The sequence below is a fragment of the Poeciliopsis prolifica genome, unplaced genomic scaffold (genome assembly GCF_027474105.1).
Source record: "Poeciliopsis prolifica strain line A6 unplaced genomic scaffold, Auburn_PproV2 SCAFFOLD056, whole genome shotgun sequence".
Lineage (NCBI taxonomy): Eukaryota > Metazoa > Chordata > Actinopteri > Cyprinodontiformes > Poeciliidae > Poeciliopsis > Poeciliopsis prolifica.
Genome location: NW_026562431.1, coordinates 3,217,172 through 3,225,967, shown reverse-complemented (window position 1 = coordinate 3,225,967; position 8,796 = coordinate 3,217,172). Strand labels below are relative to the sequence as shown.

The following is an 8,796-nucleotide window of genomic DNA, read 5'->3' as shown; positions in this document are numbered from 1 at the left end:
ATTCCACTATGGGTACGATCACCCATGTGATGACGCTGCTACTGTCACGCCTCCATGTGGAAACCGTTTCCTCATTATAGTCTGGTATTTGCCTCGATCGACAGGTTCCCAAGTTCAGTCTCTGAGATCAATGGCCAAAATACATCATATACACATCATATCACATACATCATATCCGAATATTCTTTGGTAAACTCTAAGCATGGTTTTGTTTTGAGAAACATAAAAAAAAAAACTGTCCTTAAAGGTGGTGTATGATGTAAAACAATAAGCCCCCAAAGTGTAACGAAACCCAGCTTTGATCAAAGTGGAACCAGAACCAAAGCAAGGCCAGAACCTAAGACCTGTCTGTATGACCAGTCCGATATGTTTGTGTGATGTTCTGATTAAAGTGGGAACATTGGACTCTGGTTTATCTGGCCACTCTCAGCTAACCTGAAAGAGTAATAACCCACCGCAGGACATTCACTCACTCATCAGCCGTAGGATTCAAGGGCCGTTTGGACCTATCCAAGTTTCTCCGCTCTGCATATCATTTTTTTGGGTCATCCACTTTTTTCACATAGGAGAATGGATTACAGATCATCTTAAATGTACTTCAACACTTTATTTCTTTCATTTGGTCTCTGATCTGTTCTCGCCTACAAACGTCTCTGGAAGACTTGAGTGAAACTGAAACTAGAAGCTGGTAGAGCAGATGAACATCTAGGAAGGACACGTGGCTTTACAGATGATCAGTTTCTACTTCTAGAGCTTCAGTGTTGCGTTCAAGCCGCAGGAAACCAGGTTGAGTCAACAGGAAGTTGTACTTTCTCCAAACAACCAGCAGAGGGCACCAAACGCCCGTTTCAGATTAGAAAATCTCCAGGTTGGTCGTGTGCTTTTAAACTTTGACGCTCTTCATTCAAAGCAACTTTTTGCTCCAATATGACACACAATCTGGGTCAAAGCTACCCATTATCTGGATGCTGTGCTCCGTGCATCACTCATCAGGTTTCAGTCCCAGAGGAAGTTTGTGGTGCCGCAGCAGGACGTCCTGCTGGTGACCCGCAGCTCCCTCTGGGACGGAAACTTCCTCCCATCTTTCCCGTGAAGGTCACAACGCTCTGCTGACCAGGAATGAAGCGCCATCTTCATCCCTCTCTGCCGTCGAGCTGATCAGCTCCATCAGCACCTGCTATCAGCAACAGAAGGAGAATGTGTTCATCTGACTTGTTCTGTCTGAACCTCCTGCAGAACCGAAACAAGGCTTCCTAATGTCAGTTTCCTGTCGAGCTTCGTGTGCTCAGAGTTTTAGTTTCCTAGTTGCTCTTAGCAACAGGAGCAAACCAGGGTCAATCTGAGGTCATTCTTAAAATATAATATAATTACCATGAAAGACACTTCAGTTGAAGGTCATGTCATGACAGCTCAAAGTAAAATCCCGACTGTGATTCCTCCTAAACTTTCGATGACATGAAGACTTTTCTTTTTTGATGATTAGCTATTTAATCGTTGCCTGTTAAGCCGATTAACAGGTGACATCGAATCGCCACGCCGACCGTGACAGAGGACCTGGGCTCTTCAGCTTGTCCAACGCAAGTTCACCTTTCAAACGACCATCAATTGGGCGTCAGCCGCACAACGAGAGGCCTCGTCCATGCAGTCCGATTTCTTCAGAAGCAACCTTTGCACTTTGTGAATGGTGAAAGTCAGGATCGAGTAATAAAACCGGAAGAGATCTGAGGAGATCAGGACGTTTGAACAGCAGCTGCGCAGAAGAAGAAACCAACAGAGGAGAAATGAAAGCTGGGAACATAAAGACAAGAAGTGTAATTAATGACATTTGAGTAAAAGTAGTATTTGGATCGCTCCTGCATGGATGAAAACAGCTCTGGGTCCATTTTTTTTTGTTTGTCTGTTTTTTAGAAAAAAAAAATTCTGAGTGGCCGAAGCCTCGACCAGAATCTTGTAAATCAAACCCGACCCCACTGGAATGAGCTTTCACTGTTTGACATCCATTTTGGACCAGAGGGTTCAATTTTGGTTTCATTAGACCAGAGCACCTAGTGCACGACAAGGCTTGTAGCAAACTGCACCACACTTTAAAAAAAAACCTTAAGATGACTGACTGATTTCATTAGAGCCCCAGCTGACGATTATTTTCAGTATCGATTTATTCTGACAATTAATTGAGTAATTGGAATTTTAAAGGGGTGATGCGAATTTCTTTCTTTTAACCACTTAATCTTATTTTGCACAGTATTAAAATTACGTTTAAAAAAATGAAAATAAACAATTCAATATTTATTTTTGGCAGTAAGCAAATAAACCTTTTATTCTCGAAAAGGCCAATGGCCTGGTAAAGGATGCATTCTCAGCTAAATAATATATAAATGAGTTTTTTTCTTCTTCTTCAGTTTGTATTAACCCAGAGCAGGACTAATCGATTACTTCAATTGGCCAGTTAAAACCTTGACAGCAAAAGGTTCTGGGTCCAACACGTTTACACACAGATGCTTTTGATCTATAATGCAACATGTATACATTTGGTGTACAGTTGGTACGCTCCAATTAGTGATTAATCGATTGGTAAATTAGCTGAGGAGTATTTGAATAATCAGTTAATCGCGATTAATCATTGATTATTTCAGCTCCATAGATTTTAACCAGTCAACACATTTACATTCAAATCACGGGGAGAAAAAAAAAACCCCACGAGTTTCCCTCTACGTCATCATCATGTAGTTATGTTTGTCGGTTTTCTCGTCCGACGTGGTTTTTTAAAAACCTTGAATAATTTAAGGCGCGTGCGCTTCTGCCTCCGGTCCAATTAGTCGCGGGCTGCGTTGTGTCGTCATGTAACCCGGCTGACAGTCGCTCCCGGTTTCCACGGGTCGGCACCGGAACCGGCTCGCTGACAACCGGACCCCCCGGACCGACCGCCGTGCACGCCTGTCGGGGACGCGCCTTCGCGGTTCCCGGTCCTGCACCGGAGGCGGCGGCAGCATCCTCCTCCTCCTCCTCATCACCAGCACCAGCAGCAGCAGCGGCTGCGGCGGCGGCTCGGTGTCTCCCTCACTTATAACAACGTCTGGGAAGAAGGACGGAGGGACCAGAGGATCTGCGTCCGGCTCCAGCAGCACCGATCACGGATTAAACCGCGTTGACGCGCCGCTGGATCCGCAGCGATAAGGAGCTGAGTGTCTCTCTATGCTGTGATTTCATCTGCTTATGTGAGTTTTATTATTATTATTATTATATTATTATTATTATTATTATTATTATTATTATTATTATTATTATTATTATTCACGCTGCTGTGTCTGGAGAGCAGATCTCAGTTCTGCACCAAGAAAACCTAAAGTGAGGATGAATCGAAGCTTCTTCTTCTTTCTTTCTTTCTTTCTTTCTTTCTTTCTTTTGTTTCCAGTTACACATTTTGAAAGCTTATTTCTCCTTTAACGTCACGCACACGCGGAAGCGGCGCGTTTCTCCCGCGCAGCAGGGGGGCCAAACGACGACCGGCTCACACCGCTGAGGAATGGCAAACTGGTTTCTGCTCCAAAGTGCAAACTCGACATGTTTAAGACGCGAAAACGCTACGAACATACAAAGAAAAACACACAAACAAAAAAAGTGACCAAACAGTAGAGAACGAGCATTTTTTCCAAAAAATATTGACTATATAAAATAATCATTTTGATTGCAATTAAAAGACGTGGATGAGTTGATCATCAGCTGCTCCACTTTGCACCTGCAGGGCTGCAGGTCTCAAAGCTTCTTTTGTCAAATTCCTGCTGCTGTAGGAGCTGGAAAGCAAGCAGGGATGGAGGTGTTTGGTGTGTGTGTGTGTGTGTGTGTGTGTGTGTGTGTGTGTGTGTGTGTGTGTGTGTGTGTGTGTGTGTGTGTGTGTGTGTGTGTGTGTGTGTGTGTGTGTAAGAGAGAGAGAGATCAGCTGTGGATGCCCTTGCTGTGGAGTCACCTTGACGACCCCTCAGCAGCACAGAGAGCTGCCTTTGTCATGCTTCTGCTCGCATTATTCACCTGCCGTCACACGCGGCTCATTCACGCCTGCAGATGCAGGAGTGTTTTTTAAAAAATTGGAAAGTTTTGCATGGAGCAGTAAAGAAAAACGAGTCTCTTTTAACAGTCGATGGTCACGTTTTTTGAGTGAAATGCTTAAATGTGGTGGTTGGTGAAGCAAGCACATCAACACGGTGCAATGAAAGTGCAGCGTTTCGTAGAGGCGATGCATAAAAGAGTCAAATTGGCCGTGTAAAGCATAAGCACGGCTTTAAACTTCACTGCAGAACGTTTAAGGTCTCAGCAGCTCAGCATCTCGCCCTGGTAACCCGTCGCCAGGGCGACGTCCTCAGCACCACGGAGAGGAGCGGAGCGGCAGCAGCGGCTTTAGGGAGTGTGAACAACAAACTGGCTTTAATCTGACAGGAACCGGAACGGGGGGGGGGGACGGGTCTCACAGCCCGGAGTGTGACACGGTTGGACGTGGGAAGCCATTTTCTTCACGGCAGAGCCGAAGAGGGTTGATTGTTTTTCTGAGAACAGAAACACGTTTAAGTAAAAACCTGCCTCACCGCCACCGGTCCGTAAAGTCTGACCAGCCCAGGTCTCTTTCTGCTCTGAAACCGAGTAAAGGTCAAAAGAATCGGCATCAGACAGCGGCAGGAGAGATGACCTTTAACACGGTGAGGGACTGTTAGGGCTGCGCTTCCTTCAGGCTGGTTTAAGAGACGGTTAGCAATGTCCAGTGCAACGACCCAACTGTAAGCTGTGTTATGTGAAGGTTTGGATAACATATCCTTGTTTTTTTTCTTTAATAGCGGTGCACCAATTGCAGTCGATCGCTGACTGCGGATCTTTTAAAAGTCTAACCTGCCGATTCGCATTTCGTTCCACGCTGATTTTGTTGTTATTGTCTGAAATGTTCTTCAATATAGATCAAGAATGTCACAGAGTGGGCCGCAGTGGGGGGACCATTGTTAACTGCAAACATGCAGACGTGACCTGGTGGGCCTGTCCCTCAATCAATCATCTATGGAAAAGATCGGCTTTACATTGAAGTATCAACCGATCATCCAAAGTCAAGGAAGTCAGGGCAGATTGATCAATGCACCCTTCATTTTTAAACGTAGCTTTTTTGGTATGGATATGGTGAAGATGGCTGTTGACACCAGGAAGGTCCAACCAGAACCAGAGTTTGGATGGTCCACTCATGAATGTGTGAATTAACCAGCTAACATCCAGCCAGCTGGACTCCCAGTGATGCTTTTGTTTGGAAAGACAGGAAGAATATTTCATGCAATGAGCATATTGAGTTAAAACCTTCCATTAAATTCAATAGGTTTTCTTCCATGATCCCTTTAGACGTACAACACTGAGTCCATGTGCTCAAACTTTCTTTACAGAGATTTTAGATGACTCTAGATTTATCTCACCACTTGGTACTAAAGTGGAGTTTAAGTCTTGATTTTATTGTATTTTTGACAATTTTTAGGTGATTAAAAAGTGACAATCTCATGTTTGCATCATAAATACGTGAAATGAACCTAAGTATTAGACATGTTGAGTTTATTGGCATAAACCCACTATACCATATAGTCATTTTTTCTTTGCCATAAAACGACCCTCAGCAGAAAAGAATGTGAAAGTTTTCTTAATGAACAGTTGGAAAAAAAGTATTTTCTGTTTACTGCCAAAGGAACAAACTTGAAATTAAGAGTGTGAAGTTGGAGCGTTGCAGAAAGCAGCGGCAGGAAGGTGCAATAAGCTTCAAGAAGAATCGAACTGAAGCTGATTTAGCTAAAGGTTCTGCTCTCTGAAAGGACTCTGGTGGACATTTGGGCTTTCACCACGACTTTCTTGTCTTTGACGTTCTGGGGACCGGTTCTTCTGAACTCTTTCGGTGTCCGGGCCGAGACTCTTAACTGTCCCCCGACGTTGAAGCGATAATTCCCTGGAGCCGCCGGCGACACAGACACCACTCATCGTCATCGTCAACAAACAGCGTCTCTGTTGTCCGCGGGCAGACGGCCGGTGTCGCATCGTGAGCTGACATGACGGCCCAGTACCACCGCTGGAGTCGGTGCAGCAGAATTTGACACCGCTCCAGAGGTTAGCTTCGTTTAGCCTGAGCGCGGTGTCGGCTGTGGACTGTGAGGACGGAGGGGCCTTTGGGTGGTTGTGGAGGACCCACTTGTTCCTCCGCTACTGAGCGACAGAGACACAGAAACTCCCTCTTGGGTCTCAAGCCGGAGTGAAAATGGCCTCATCCTTCTCCCCCGTCCCCATTATATGTCCCACGTGTCACTGCGCCGCGCAGCGAATAGCGGCCTGTGATGCGATTAGCCGTCCTCTTCATGTCTTCGGCGGATTCCGCCGCGCCACCTCACGAACGTTAATCGACCCCACGCCGCACAGCTCAACGGGGACGTCTGTCGCTAATTGCGGTGGCATTTTCAGATGCGGTGGGAGCATTGGAAGGATTGCCCACCAGAGAGATGCCTCCAACAGCATTTTCTGTGTGTGTGTGTGTTGGGGAGCATTTGTGTCTCTCTCTTCCTGTTTGTGTGTCCCTGGTTCACAGAAAAGTCCCGGCAGCCGCCTGACACTGTGGAAACAACAACAGCAACAACAAAAAAAACTATATAAAGGCCTGCATTCATCTGGCTATTTCACCTTTACTAGAGAGTTCATTCACAATTCTGATGTGTTTACCTGCAGTTGTGTGGTTTCATGGTTAAACACCAGTAGACGCTTTTCTATCCCCATCCTGGGAGAAGACATTTAAGGATGTGTTTTCATTAGCTTGTGTGCAGCTATGCAGTTATAAATGGGATCTGTTTAGGTTTTTCTTTTTATGGCTTGTTGCTATGGTGAGCGGCTAAGGGTGGGGTCTAGTTAGTAGCTGATCTTGCAGTCAGATGATGAACGTCGATATTTAAACAGAGATTGTTAGTTTATGTCATTCAGAAGATCTGCTACTGCACTGTTGTGGATTTTTGAGGATCACTGACCTTTTAGGCGCTCTCAGACTTGTAGCGTTAGCGCAGCTAGCATGCCGCTTCCTTCAGGACTTATTTCCTGTCTGCTTGCTCCATAAATGTTTTAGTTGGCCTTCTTGGCTAAAAAAATTGCACATATATTTTTCTGGATGCATCGGCTGAGCGTCATCAATTTTATGCACAAAAGGTATCTGGATATTTTTCTCTTTTATGTTTTTAGCATCCATAAAGTGCATGGCTTTATTAGAGACGGTCAAGCGTTGCACTGTTTAAGGAAACATCGGCACCTTCCTGTTAGCTCCAAGCTAATATTCAAAATTAGGATATCATCAAAAGAGGAAAAAACAAGATATTTGTTTTTTGTTCTTTCTCATACTCTGTAGAGAATACAGTATAAATATATATTTTGTGGTAGCTGGGATTGCCTCAGCAAGATAATTTTGGATGCCACCCTTCTCAAAGGTCGTCCTCCCCTGATTGAGGTCAACACAAGGATCTTTGTTAGAGACGCGGAGAGAGAGAAACAGAGAGAGGAGACACCAGCTGGGTATTGATCTAAAGACGCAGCATTCAGACTGACTTCTGGCTCTGAACCAATTTTTTCCCCTCCATCTCTCCTCACAGCTGGTTCTTATTGGCTGTCACTGAAATCTGACTCAGAGAATCACAACCAGCCCAGTGTGAGCAGCAGGACAGTGTCTGGGCTGAACACACACACACCCACACAGACACGCACACACACGCTTACAGAAGAGTCGCCAGTGCGTTTGCTTCTTTTGATTGCAGATAGATATTTTCAAGCTGCACCGCTGAGATCTTCTAAACCAGATGCTCTTAAAGCTGGAGTTTTACTCGGGGAAACATTCCTGGCCTTCAGAATAAAACGTTTTGACATGCGAGATCGAAAAAAAAAAAATCTGATTTTACTCGACGAGACATTAGTTATTGAATATGTCTAACACAAGGAGACTAATGGCTGGGAGGTTTCTAATTTTATGTCTTCTTCCACTTGTTCTGTTTCGTCTTGACGGTGCCATCGCTTCCTCTGCCATGCGTGTCTTTGTGCCGACATCTCTGTCCGCACAGACGCTGTTCAGGTGACTACATTCCTCAACATGCATTATTAATGCATTAATGGAAATAATAAAACTGAACAATTACGTCATCTGTTTGTAGATCGATACAAACGGTTAGGGTTATTGTAGTTTCCAAGAAATGCTCTCTGTTGATTCATCGACATTTAAAAACCACAGATAGATTTTTAATAGTGAGGCCTTTTTCTTCACCCAGGGCTTACATTTTAATTTACACATGAAATAGACCTGGCACAAGTTTCCCTCAACTGCGAGGAAGTCAAATTGTCTTTCAAAAGGCCTTTTTCTAAAGATATTTTTGGCACTAGAGGCCTTCCTTCAGTTGAGCAGTAAGTAGACGGAAGAGTCAAATCGTCCGAGACTTGGAATCGAACCCAGAAAAATGGCGTCAAAGACCATAGCCTCAGTGTTGTTCTACCAAAATGGTCCTTTTCAGAGCAGCGGCTGACCCGACTCCCCGGGAGGTTTTCCTCCAATGCGACATTGTTCTGCTTGCTAGCTTCTCCAAACAAGACTTTTGAGCACCCCTCACAGTTCCCACCTCAGCAAAACAAAGTGTCCCTTTAATGGTCTCTAAACAAACAGATCTGCAGCAGGACATTGTGTGTCTCTCCTCAGCAGAGGTGATGAAACTGTTAAAGTAAGGAGGGCAGCTTCTCCTTGGTAGAAGTGTGTGTGGTTGTAGGAGAGGTGGATGT

At 44.8% G+C, this 8,796-nt stretch overlaps 1 protein-coding gene across 1 annotated transcript in view; it reads left to right on the top strand.

Moving 5' to 3' along the window:
* Positions 1-3,031: 3,031 nt before the first annotated feature.
* The window catches only part of LOC129379297 (ecto-NOX disulfide-thiol exchanger 1-like), a 72,646-nt gene continuing 66,881 nt past the window's right edge, over positions 3,032-8,796 (top strand). Inside the window, 1 exon segment of the mRNA XM_055060000.1 lies at positions 3,032-3,215. The gene's annotated coding sequence lies outside the window, so the exon portion shown is untranslated.